Genomic DNA, 12,756 nt, shown 5'->3' with positions numbered 1-12,756 from the left:
CTCTTCATAAGACAAACCTTTCATATCTGGAATCAGTCTAGTGAACCTCCTCTGAACTGCCTCAAAGAACAAAGAACAGTACAGCACAGGAACAGGCCATTCGGCCCTCCAGGCCTGCGCAGATCTTGATGCCTGCCTATATTAAACAAGTGGTGACCCTTACCTCCCACATCCTGTAAGAGGAGCATGCAACTACCCGAGCTTCCATCCCCTCCACTCTAAATTGACAAGAGATTTAAAAAAATAAAGGAAAAAACTTACCTGACCGAACCCTCCACACAAGAGACCTTTTTTTTTGGTTAGAGGAGGAGGATGGGTGGGAGACACTCCACGTGTAGTGTTTCAGGTTTAGCCACTGCCTGAATATATAAGTTCACTTACCCAGCAGTCCCCGTGTCTGTGTCCGCCCAATCACGAGGTAAGTACTTTCCAGTGAAACTTACCTTCCCGGCTGCCCCCTGGCTCGCACTCTCACCACTCCCACTGCTCAAATGGAAGAAAGAAATACCCACCAATCACTGAGCAGCTCTCCTGTGACATCACACTTCACCTTTTGCTGGTCAAGCAGGTCCACAGAACAGGACCGAGCGGCTCCCGCTGCTGCTTCTGGTCTCTGGCTTCGGCTCCTTTTATCTCCCGGCTCCTCTCGCCTGTTCCCGCTCTCGCTGCAGAGATCTGCTCACGCGCGATATAGGCCTGTCGAATATGACGTCATAACGCGGAGAAGAGCGCATGCTCACCCCATCCCCCAGCTCTGTCTCTGAGCACCATTCACTGTGATTGTTTAAATCAGCTGCAAATGGAGCCATTACAAGCCTGGGGTAAGTGAACAAACAGTATCTGCTCACAGCAGTACAACAGATTTGGGCCCACGTCTGCCGATGTGCTGATAGATTAGCATTGATTACCGGGTATATTCAGCGGGAGTGGGGGCCAGTTTGTAATGTGCATTGTGGAGCAGGAACTGGTCCCGGAACATGGAGTGAGCTGGGGTGGGAAGGGAGAGGTCTTTCTCAGGCAGTGTCTGGACAGGGAGAGAGAGACAGAATATGATGAACTCACTGTTGAAAATCATTGCTGATTTCTCTCTCCAAACAGTAATGAATGTTATAATAAAAAGCAAAATACTGCGGATGCTGGAAATCTGAAATAAAAACAAGAAATGTGGCGCAGTGGTTAGCACCGCAGCCTCACAGTTCCAGCTTCCCGGGTTCAATTCAGGGTACTGTCTGTGTGGAGTTTGCAAGTTCTTCCTGTGTCTGCGTGGGTTTTCTCCGGGTGCTCCGGTTTCCTCCCACAAGCCAAAAGACTTGCAGGTTGGTAGGCAAATTAGCCATTATAAATTGCCCCTAGTTTAGGTAGGTGGTAGGGAAATATTGGCACAGTTGGGGATGTGGTAGGAGTATGGGATTAGTGTAGTATAAATGGGTGGTTGATGGTCGGCACAGACTCGGTGGGCTGAAGGGCCTGTGTCAGTGCTGTATCTCTAAGCTAAACTAAATTAAACTCAGCAGGTCTGGCTGCATCTTTGGAGAGAGAAGCAGAGTTAACGCTTCAGGTCAGTGACCCTTCTTCAGTAATGAATGTTCCTGGTTCAGATCCAGTATCTCACTATTTATTGTTAATAGATAGTGAACAGCAGAAAAAAATGGCTGAACAATAAAGATGCGACAGATTTGAAGGGACCCGGTGAGAAGATTAAAGACACTTTTTTAAACAGTGCTGACTTGTTGTCCGTTGAACAATGGGACATGGAAATAGAAATCTGGATTACGCAAATGTCACTACTCGATCGGGTATTCCAATTCATGGAGCAGTGCGGGGCTTGGGGTGTTTCTGAATGTCACAAAATTGTTATAAAACCGCTCCAAATTGCCCCTCGTATAGGTAGGTTGTAGGGAAATATAGGGACAGGTGAGGATGTGGTAGGAATATTGGATTAGTGCAGGATTAGTATAAGTGGATGGTTGATGGTCGGCACAGACTCGGTGGGCGAAGGGCCTGTTTCAGTGCTGTAGCTCTAAATAAAAAAATAAATAAAATATCTGGCAAGTAGAAGCTGAGTTCTGCAGTACTGCAGTGGACTCAGACACTGACACTGCTTATGCTGTTGACTTTCCTTTTGTGATTGTTCAGAATGATTATTATTGAAAAGATTACTTTGATCACTTTTCTGTCTTCTCACTCAGCTGTTATTCAAGTATAAGAGTTGCCTTTCTTTTCCTGCAGGCAAACACTTGAAGGAACCAGAATGAAAGTCGTGATTCCTCGACAGAAGGAAACGTGCATCCAGCTCGTTCCAATACTCAGTAGGTACAGTATCAGTCACAAAGCACAGTGACATGGTCAGGTCGTCATTTCCACTGTAACAAACAAATGAAGTAGTCAGACCCACACTGATCCCAAGAGACACATTATCAATTCAATCATCAGAGCATGAGAGATAGTAGTCGTTTCTATTTCACTCCAGCTGACTGGTAGATATATCAATCACAGTCCAAAAACACACATTATCAGATTTAAATACATTGTGTTGCCTTGGTTAAAATTCAATTACCAAATCTTAAGTAGAACTGAACAAATGTATCTGAATGAAAGCTACAGAATGAATCCCAATAACGTACCCCACAATATAAACTGAGATACAAGTTACACACCAGTCCAAACATGTCACTAAGGGTCAGACAAAATTCACAGGATTAATTCATTCTCTACAAACTGATGGAATTTGACATTACATATAAGGTCATGCTCTAAAATTGAAAGATCGTCATTCATAATTGCTTTTCCAGAGCTACAAATTGGATACCAAGCTGCAACTCACAAACAAGAATTGAATAAAACCTACAGCAATAAAATATAGTTAATCCATATTTTAAATTAAACACAAGTGAACACATATTGATACATTAACGTGTTAAACAAAGCGTTGCCAACACAATGCCTGAGATACATATTAAGTCCTGAATACAACAGGATCTCAACTCACATACAGCAGATAGCCACATAGATGCAGAGTGAATCCTACAGTCAAACAGGGTGCCAGAGCCTCATAGATCAGGAATGAATTACATATACAGACACAGTATCAGTAACTTACATATATTGAATGTGTCTATCCTGTGTGCACAGTAGAGATACTGGCAGATACAGAATGTCTCCCACACTTACATACTCCCCCATAGACAGACACATAAGGAATACATTCCAAACACACATTCAGTACCAGAGACTGTCAAATTCACAATAAACCCGACATTCACACACAGGATCAGAGACTGAAAGTCCAGAATGTGGCCCACATTCATATACATATCATTAGCACAGGCTGTAGGGGAGGATGAGCAAACTGACCACAGCAGTGTGGTTCAGAGCGCTATTCAAGTGGGGGGATTAGTAACAGGGGATTGCAGATTTAGGGGAATAGATTCCATTCTCTGCATCAATAACAGGGAGTCCCAAAGGCTGTGTTGCCGACCTGGTGCCAAGATTAATGACATCTCTTCTTGACTGGAGAGTAACTTGGAGTGGGAGGGGAAGGATCCAGCTGTCTTGGTCCACCTTGGTAGGACAAGGAATCCGGTTCTGCACAGGGCCAATGAGCAGCTCGGGGCTAAATTAAAAAGCAGAACCAGAAAGGTAATGCTCTCCAGAATGCTACCAGAGCAATGTTCAAATTGGCGTAGGGTAAATCAGATTATAGAGGTAAACGTATGGCTCAAAGATTGGTGTGGGAGAAACGGGTTCCAATTCCTGGGGCACTGGCACCATTACTGGGGAAGGAGAGAGCTGTTCCACTGGGACAGGCTTCATTTGGACCATGCTGGGACCAATGTCCTGGCGAATCATATAACTCGGGTTGTAGATAGGACTTTAAATTTATTAGTGTGGGGTGGGGGGAGGGGGTGTTCAATTGAAGGGAAGTTTAAAAATCAAAAAGAAACGACAGAACTGAGGTGCAAAATAGTGAAGAGGCAAACGGTAATCAAAGAATGACAGGAAGGTGCAGCTAAGATAAGTAGCAGAGTTCAGCAGAAATTAGAACCAGAATGAATAATAATGATAAAAAGTCAAAGCCTCTTTGTCTGAATGCACACAGCATTTGTAACAAGATAGATCAGTTGGCGGCACAAATAGAAATAAATGAATGTGACTTGATAGCTATTGCGGAGACGTAGTTGCAGGGTGACTAAGACTGGAAACTCAATATTCAAGAGTATACAATGCTCTGGAAAAATAGGCTAAAAGGAAAAGGAGGTGGGGTAGCTTTGTTAATAAAGGATGGTATCAGTGCGGTGGTGAGTAGTGAAATAGATGTAATAGATCATGATGTGGAATCAGTTTGGGTGGAAATAAGGAATAGCAAAGGGAAGAAGTCACGATGGGGAGTTGTCTAGAGGCTCCCGAAGAGTTGTTTTACTGTAGGGCAAAGTATAAATTGTGGAATAATGGAGCCATGTAAGAAGGGCGGTAGAATTGTCATGAGTGATTTTAATCTGCATATTGACTGGACAAATCAGATTGGCAGAGGTAACACAGAAGATGAATTTGTAGAGTGTATCAAGGACTGTTACTTGGATCAATTCATTGGAGAACCGACCCAGGAAACAGCTATTATGGATCTAGTAATGTGTAATGTGATAGGATTAACAAGAGATATTGTAGTTAAGGATCCTCTATGGGGTAGTGATCACAACATGGTAGAATTTCAAATTCAGTTTGAGGGCGAGCAACTCGGGTCTCAAACCAGTATCCTCAACTTAAACAATGGCAATTGCTGTGGTATGAAGAAAGAGTTGTCCAAAGCGGGCTGGGTAAATGGACTAAGGGGAAGGTCAGTGGATGAGCAGTGGCAGGCATTTAAACAGATATTTCATAATGCTGAGCAAAAATTTATCCCAGTCAAAAAGAGAAGGATGAACCATCTGTGGTTAACAAATGCTGCCAAGGAGAATATCCAATCAAAAACTAAGGCATACAAAGAGGCAAAAACTAGTGGCTGGCCAGGGGATTGGGAATATTTTAAGAATCAGCAGCAGACGACTAAAAAGCTCATAAAGAGAGGGAAAATTGATTCTGCCAGTAAATTAGGCCGCATTTGGAGTACTGTGTGTAGTTCTGGTCACCGCACTACAGGAAAGATGTGATTAAGCTAGAGATGGTGCAGAAAAGATTCACAAGAATGTTGCCTGGTTTGGAGGGCTTGAGTTATGAAGAGAGATTGGAAAGGCAGTGTCTGCTTTCCCTGGAGCAAAGGAGGCTGAGAGGGGACATGATAGACGTATATATATTTATGAGATAGGGTAGATAGCCAGAGTCTGTTTCCCATGGTAGGGGTGACTAAAACTAGAGGACATAGATTTAAGGTGAAAGGGAGGAAGTTTGAAGGGGATCAAAGGGGTAAATTTTTCACACAAAGGATACTGGATATCTGGAATGAGCTGCCTGAGGAGGTGGTGGAGGCAGGAACAGTAGCGACATTTAAGAGGCATCTGGACAGGTACTTGAATGAGCAAAGCATAGAGGGATATGGAATTAATGCAGGCGTGTGGGATTAGTATAGATAGGTATTATGGTCGACATGGACGCGGTGGGCTGAAGGGCCTGTTTCTACACTATACGACTCTGTGACTCTAAATTGGCCAGAAATATATAAATGAACAGTGAGATCTTCTCCGGTTATATAAAAAGAACGAGAGTAGCTAAAGTGAGTGTGGGAACCTTGGAGGATGTGAGTGGAGAGCTGATAATGGGGAACAGGGAAATGGCAAATAATTTATACTAATATTTTGCCTTGGTCTTCACACATTACACATACTCACGTAGCAGACATTAATAGCTGCAGAAAAAGGAATTGTGCACACATACACCATTCAGGAACTGTGAGATGCAGATTAAAACGCAAACTTACAGACCAGAAATCGACAGATTCAGAGAAAAAACCCATATCACACACTAGAGTTTGGAAGATACAGAATAAACCCACACTGTCATACCTTAACTTCACAGGTACAACTTAAAACTGATACTCATATGCCAGAAATCAACTGGTGTAAAGTAAAACTCACTCAAGTAACAGCAACTGACAGGTACAGATCAGAAAACAGAAGCATTTCATAGAAAATAACAGGTACAGAATAAAACAACAGTCACATATCAGAATCTGGCAGGTAGAGAAATAAACCACCTTAAATTTTCCATAAACTGCCAGGGACAGACTAAAACAGATATTAATTTACTATCAACGGGCAGGTACAGATGTAATCCCATATTCACTTAACAGAAGCTGAAAGGTATAGGGTAAAACACGTACTCAAATTCCAAAGATTGAAAGATCCAGAATAAACCCACATTCAGCTCCCAGACACTGACAGTGGCACAGTGGTTAGTACCACAGAGCCCTTCATAATTCTAGCAACCTAGGTTCAGTTCAGTGTACTGCCAGTTCTGGGTACTGCCTGTGTGGAGTTTGCAGGTTCTCCCTGTGACTGTGTGGGTCTGCTCCGCGTGCTCTGGTTTTCTCCCTCCTGCCAAAGACTTGTCGGTTAATAGGTAAATTGGCCATTGTAAAAAAAAAGCTCCACGTGAAGGTAGGTGGTGGGAGAATGGAGGTGATGTGTGAGGGAGATTGGGATTAATGTAGTATTAGTTTATATGGGTGGTTGATGGTTGGCGTGGACTTGTGAGCTTGTTTTGGTGCTGTATCTCTGAGATTAAAACCTTCACACATTTCAGAAAGTAACAGGTACAGAATCAATGTCATCCTCACATATGAGAAACTGGCAGATACAGATTGAAACACAGACTCGCACACTGGAAACCAAAAGGTACAGATTAAAATCTCCAATCACATATCAGAAATTAGGAGTTGAAATATAAAAGCCACACTTAACTACCAGAGACTGACAGACACAGAGTGAAATCCATAGTGAATTGCAAGAAATTTACAGTTAGAGAGGGAAAGTCTGTGATGCATAACAGAGATTGACAGGTACAAAGAAAACCTAACAATTGGCACTTCAGACACTGACAAATACAGAGCAAAACATACGCATAAGGAAGAAGATTCATATACTGGATACGGACAGATACCGACTAAAACTCGCACACAGGTAAAGGAAACTGAGAGGTTCAGAATAAAATTGGCAGTCACATACCAGAGAATGACATGTACAAATTCAACCTCAGAGCCATATGTCAGAAACTGGCATGTACAGATTAAAAATCACATTCACATCCGAGACAATGTAGAGATGTGGTGAAAAATCCACAATCAAAAACCAGAATGTACCCTTTACTCTTATAACAGATAGTGATAGTGACAGGATAAAAACCACAGCTACACATTAGAAATTTAAGGGCACAGCTTAAACCTTAAATTGCCCAAGACACTCAAAGATGAAGTGTAAACCCCCACTCATATTCCCAAGAATGGAATATTAACAGTCAAATCCACACTCACATATTCTAAACTGATGGGGACAAAGTACAAGCCAGACACAGAGACACACGAAAAGCTGAATGTTACAGAATAAGACGGTTCTCACATAAAACAGGTACAGATATACTCAAAGTCAGAAACTGAGAGAGTTAAATTGTAGACTAGGGAATTGAGAGATATACAGTGAAACTTAGACCCCCACAGACTGGTGTGGGAGAAGTGGGAGTCAGTTCGTGGGGCACTGGCATCATTACTGGGGAAAATGGGGGCTGTGCCATTTTGATGGTCTGCACCTGAAACGTGCTGTGACCAGTGTTCTAGCAAACTGCATAACTAGGGAAGTAGAGAGGGCTTTGAACAAAACAAAGGGTTAGAGGGATCAAGCTTGGGTAGATGTAACAAATCAAGGGGTAGCGTCAAGGCAAGAGAGCAGAATAGTAATATGGGAAATGAAGACCAGTGAATGGTGGGAAGGCTCAGAGAGAAAAAACCGAAGAACACACCAACAGTCAACACTAGATGTTAAAAAGATAAGGCTCTGTATGTGAATGCACATAGCATTCATAACAAGGTCGAGGAACAGATAGCACACGGTGAAGTAAAGAAATATGATATAATAGCCATTACAGAGACATGGCTGCAAGATAACAAGGATTGGTTCCTCAATATTGAGCGGTATATAACATTCAATAAGAATGGGAAGCGAGGTAAAGGAGGAGGGGTTTCACTGTTAATCAAGGATGGCATTGGTATAATATTAAGAGATGACCTTGCTTCAGGAGATCAGGATGTAGAATCGGTTTGGGTGACGATGAGGAATATTCAGGGAAAGAAGTCACTAGTGGGAGTTGTGTACAGGCCACCGAGCAATAATGACAGTGTAGGATGAAGTAGACAAGAAGAAATATTGGGTGCTTGTGATAAAGGGATGGAAATAATAATGGGGATTTTAATCAACATATAAACTGGAAAGAAAATCAGATTGGTAATAGTAGCCTGGATGAGGAGTGCATAGAATGCTTTTGAGATAGTTTCTTAGAGCCTTACATTCTAGAACCATCCAGCGAGCAGGTTATATTAGATTTGGTATTGTGTAATTCGACTGAATTAAATAATGACCTCAGAGTTAAGGCACCTCTAGGTAGCAGCAACCACAATATGATTGAAGTTTGCATCCAGTTTGAAAGTGAGAGGAGTGGGTCTAAGACTAATATTTTAAACTTAAATAAGGACAACTATGTGAGCATGAAAGCTGAGCTAGCTGAATTGAACTGAGCTAGCTGAATTGAACTGAGCTAGCTGAATTGAACTGGGTTACGAGGCTAGGAGATAGATCTAAAGAGAAGCAGTAGCAGACATTTAAGGGGATATTTCAGAATACTCAAATTAACCATATACCTACAGTAAAGTAAAATTCCAAGGGGAGGACCCACCATCCATTGTTAACTAAAGAAGTTAAGGATAACCTCAACCTTAAGGAAAAAGCATATAATTGTGTAAAGACGAGTGGCAGGTCAGATGATTGGTCAGAATATAATGAACGGCAGTGAATAACTAAAAGGTTAATCAGGAGAAAATAAATTAGATTATGACAGCAAATTAGCTGGAAATGTAAAAACGGATAGCAAGAGATTCTACAGGTATTTAAAAAGGAAAAGTGTAAGTAAAGTGAGTGTTGGTCATCGAGAGAATGAGAATGGGGAGCTAATAGTAGATAATAAAGAAATGGTGGTTGAAATGAACAATTATTTGGCTTCTGTCTTCACTGGAGGATACACAAAATATTTCAGTAATAGCAGTAAATCAGGAGGTGGAAGGAAGAGAGGAACTTGGTGAAGTTACAATCACCAGGGAAGTGGTACTGAATAAACTGATGGAGCTGCTGGCTGACAAGTCTCTGGGTCCTGATGGGCTTCATCCTCGGGTCCTTAAAGTTATGGCTGCTGAAATAGTCAATTCGTTGTTGTTAATTTTTCAAAGTTCGCTAGATTCTAGAAAGGTTCCATCAGACTGGAAAGTAGCAAATATATCCCTTCTATTCAAGAAGGTGGGGAGGCAGAAATTGGGTAACTATAGGCCAATTAGCTTGACCCCTGATTCAGGGAAGGCGTTAGAATTGATCATTAAGGAGGCTATAGCTGGGCCTTTAGAAGAACACAAGGTCATTGGAAATGTTCAGCATGGCTATGTGAAAGGGAAATCATGGTTAATCAAAGTATTAGAGTTCTTTCAAGGAGGAAAATGCACTGGGGATAAAGGGGAGCCCATTGACATACAGTATTTGGTTTTCAAGAAGGCCTTTGACAAGGTGTCACATGAAAGGTTATTGTGCAAAGCAGGAGTTCATGGTGTAGTGGGTAAATTATTTGCATGGATAGAAGATTGGCTGGCTGGCATAAAACAGAGAGTATGCAGAAATGGGTCCCCTTCTGATTGGGCAGATGTGACGAGTGGAGTAACGCAGGGGTCTGTGCTGGGCCTCCAACTTTTTACAATTTATATCCATGACTTAGATGAGGGGAGCAATAGCATGGCAGCTCAATTTGCAGATGACACACAGATAGGTAGGAAAGTATGTTGTGAAGAGGACAGAAGGAGGTTGCAGACTGACATAGATGGTTGAGTGAGTGGGCAGAAATCTGGCAGATGAAGTATAATGTGAAAAAATGTCAAGTTGTTCACTTTTTCGGGAAGATTAAAAAAGCAGAGTTTTACTTAAACGGAGAATGACTACATAATTCCGAAGTGCAGAGGGATCCAGTTGTTCTGGTGCATGAGTCACGAAAAGTTAGTATGCAGATACAGCAAGTCATGAAGAAGACAAAGGGAATGCTCTCCTTTATTTCGAGAGGAATTAAAAATAAATGTAACAATGTTCTGCTTCAGTTATACAGGGCATTGGTGTGACCACATCTCGAATACTGTGTGCAGTTTTGGTCTCCATATTTAAGGAAGGAAATAAATGTGTTGGAGGTGGTTCAGAGGAGGTTTACTAGATTGATACCTGGAATGAGTGAGTTGTCTGATCAGGAAAGTTTGGACAGTGTTTTTTTTTTCACTGGAGTTTAGAAGAGTGAGGGGAGACTTGATTGAAGTATATAAGATCCTGAATGGTCTTGACGAGGTGCATGCGGAAAGGATGTTTCCTGTAGTGGATGAGTTCAGAACTCGGGGTCACTGCTTTAGAGTTAGGGGTTGTCATTTTAAGACAGAGATGAGGAGTTTTTTTTTCTCTGAGGCTTATGTGACTGGAATTCTCTGCCTCAGAAGGTGGTGGAGGCGGGGTCACTGAATATTTTTAAGGCGGAGTAGAGAGATTCTTGTTGGGCAAGGGAATCACACATTATTGGGAGTAGATAGGAGTGTGGAATTTGAGGCAGAAACTGATCAGCCATGAACAAATTGAATAGCGGAGCAAGCTCGAGGGGCTGAATGGTCTACTTCTGCTAATTCAGCGGGACTGGGGGACTGCTTGTAATATGCACTGTGAAGCAGGAACTGGTCCCGGAACATGGAGTGAACCAGGGGAAAGGGAGAGGTCTTTCTCGGACAGTGTCTGGACAGGGGGAGATAGAGACAGAACATGATGAACTCCCTATTGAAAATCATTGCTGATTTCTCTCTCCAAACTGTAATGAATGTTCTTCGTTCTGTACAGCTGTTATTGGATAGTGAATGGCAGGGGAAAAAAATGGCTGAATAATAAAGACACGGCAGTTTTCCAAAGACTGTCTATTGCAGGGATCAGGTGAGGAGATTAAGGGCACTTTTTTTAAACAGTTCTAACTTCTTGTCCATTGAACATGGAAATAGAACTCTGGCTTGCGCAAATGTCGCTTCTCCATTGGGTCATCAGTGTCTTTGAGCACTGCGGGGCATGGGTTGTTTCTGAATGTCACAAAATTGCTGTAAAACTGCTCCAATTACCTGGGAAACAGAAGCAGAGTGCTGCAGTACTGCAGTGGACTCAGACACTGACACTGCTTATGTGTGAACTTTCCTTTTGTGATTGCTCAGAATGATTATTATTGAAAATATTACATTGATTACTTTTCTGTCTTCTCACTCACCTGTTATTCATGTAAAAGAGTTACCTTTTTTTTTCCACCAGGCAAACACTTGCAGGAAGCAGAACTGAAGTCTTGACTCATCAAAAGATCAAAAAGTACCTCAAGCTCGTTCCAATACACAGTACGTACAGTATCAGTCACACAGCACAGTGACATAGTCAGGTCATCATTTCCACTTTAACAAAGAAAAGAAGTAGTCAGACCCACACTGATCCCGAGGTTGAGAGACACCTTATCAATCCAATAGTCAAACAGAGCAGTCAAGATAGGAGTTGTTTCTATTTCACTCCAGCTGACTGATAGATACATCAATCACAGTCCAAAAACACACACATTATCTGATTTCAATACACTGTGACGCCTTGGCTACAATTCAAATACCAAATCTTAAACAGAACAGACAAAATGTACCTGATTGAAAGCTACAGAATGAATCCCAATAACGTACCCCACAATATAAACTGAGCTACAAATTACACACCAGTGTAAACATGTCGCTAAGGGTCAGACAAAAACATACAGGATTAATTCATTTACTACAAACTGATGGAATTTGACATTACATATCAGATCATGCTCCCAATTGAAAGATTTTCATTCACAATTGCATTTGCAGAGATACAAATTGAATACCAAGCTGCAACTCACAAACACGAATTGAATAAAACTTACAGCAATAAAATATTGTTAATCCATATTTTAAAACAAACACAAGTAAACACATATTGATACGTTCAGGTGTCAAAGAAAGAGTTGCCAACACAATGCCTGAGATACATATTAAGTTCTGAATATTCCAAAATTCTGTAGACTCTGGAGCAGTTCATACAGATTGGAGGGTGGCAAATGTAACCCCACTATTTAAAACAAGGAGGGAGAGAAAACACAGGGAACTACAGACCAATGAATCTTACATCAGTGGTGGGGAAAATGCTGGAGTCTATTATAAAGGATGTGATAGTTTTACGAAAGAGAAGTCATGCTTAACAAATCCACTGGAGTTTTTTGAGGATGTAACTAGCAGACTCGATAATGGAGAACTAGTGGATGTAGTGCATCTGGATTTTCAGAAGGCTTTTGTCAAGGTCCCACATCAGAGGTTAGTGTGCAAAATTAAAGCACATGGGATTGGGGGCAATATACTGGCAGGGATTGGGAATTAGTTGACAGGCAGGAAACAGAGTAGGAATAAATGGGTCTTTTTCTGGGTGGCAGGCAGGGTCCAGTGGGGTACTGCAGGGATCT

The 12,756-nt window shown here is 41.8% G+C and overlaps 1 long non-coding RNA gene across 1 annotated transcript in view; it reads left to right on the top strand.

Moving 5' to 3' along the window:
• LOC137356470 (uncharacterized) overlaps positions 1–12,158 on the top strand; it is a 164,722-nt gene extending 152,564 nt beyond the window's left edge. The window contains exon 3 of the long non-coding RNA XR_010971078.1: positions 11,553–12,158. This is a non-coding gene — a long non-coding RNA (uncharacterized lncRNA). The remainder of the gene's footprint in view (positions 1–11,552) is intronic.
• The last annotated feature ends 598 nt before the right edge of the window (positions 12,159–12,756 follow it).

Source organism: Heterodontus francisci, chromosome 45 (assembly GCF_036365525.1).
Source record: "Heterodontus francisci isolate sHetFra1 chromosome 45, sHetFra1.hap1, whole genome shotgun sequence".
In the NCBI taxonomy this organism is placed as follows: domain Eukaryota; kingdom Metazoa; phylum Chordata; class Chondrichthyes; order Heterodontiformes; family Heterodontidae; genus Heterodontus; species Heterodontus francisci.
The sequence above is the reverse complement of the archived record's forward strand: the minus strand, read 5'-3'. Positions and strand labels throughout refer to the sequence as shown.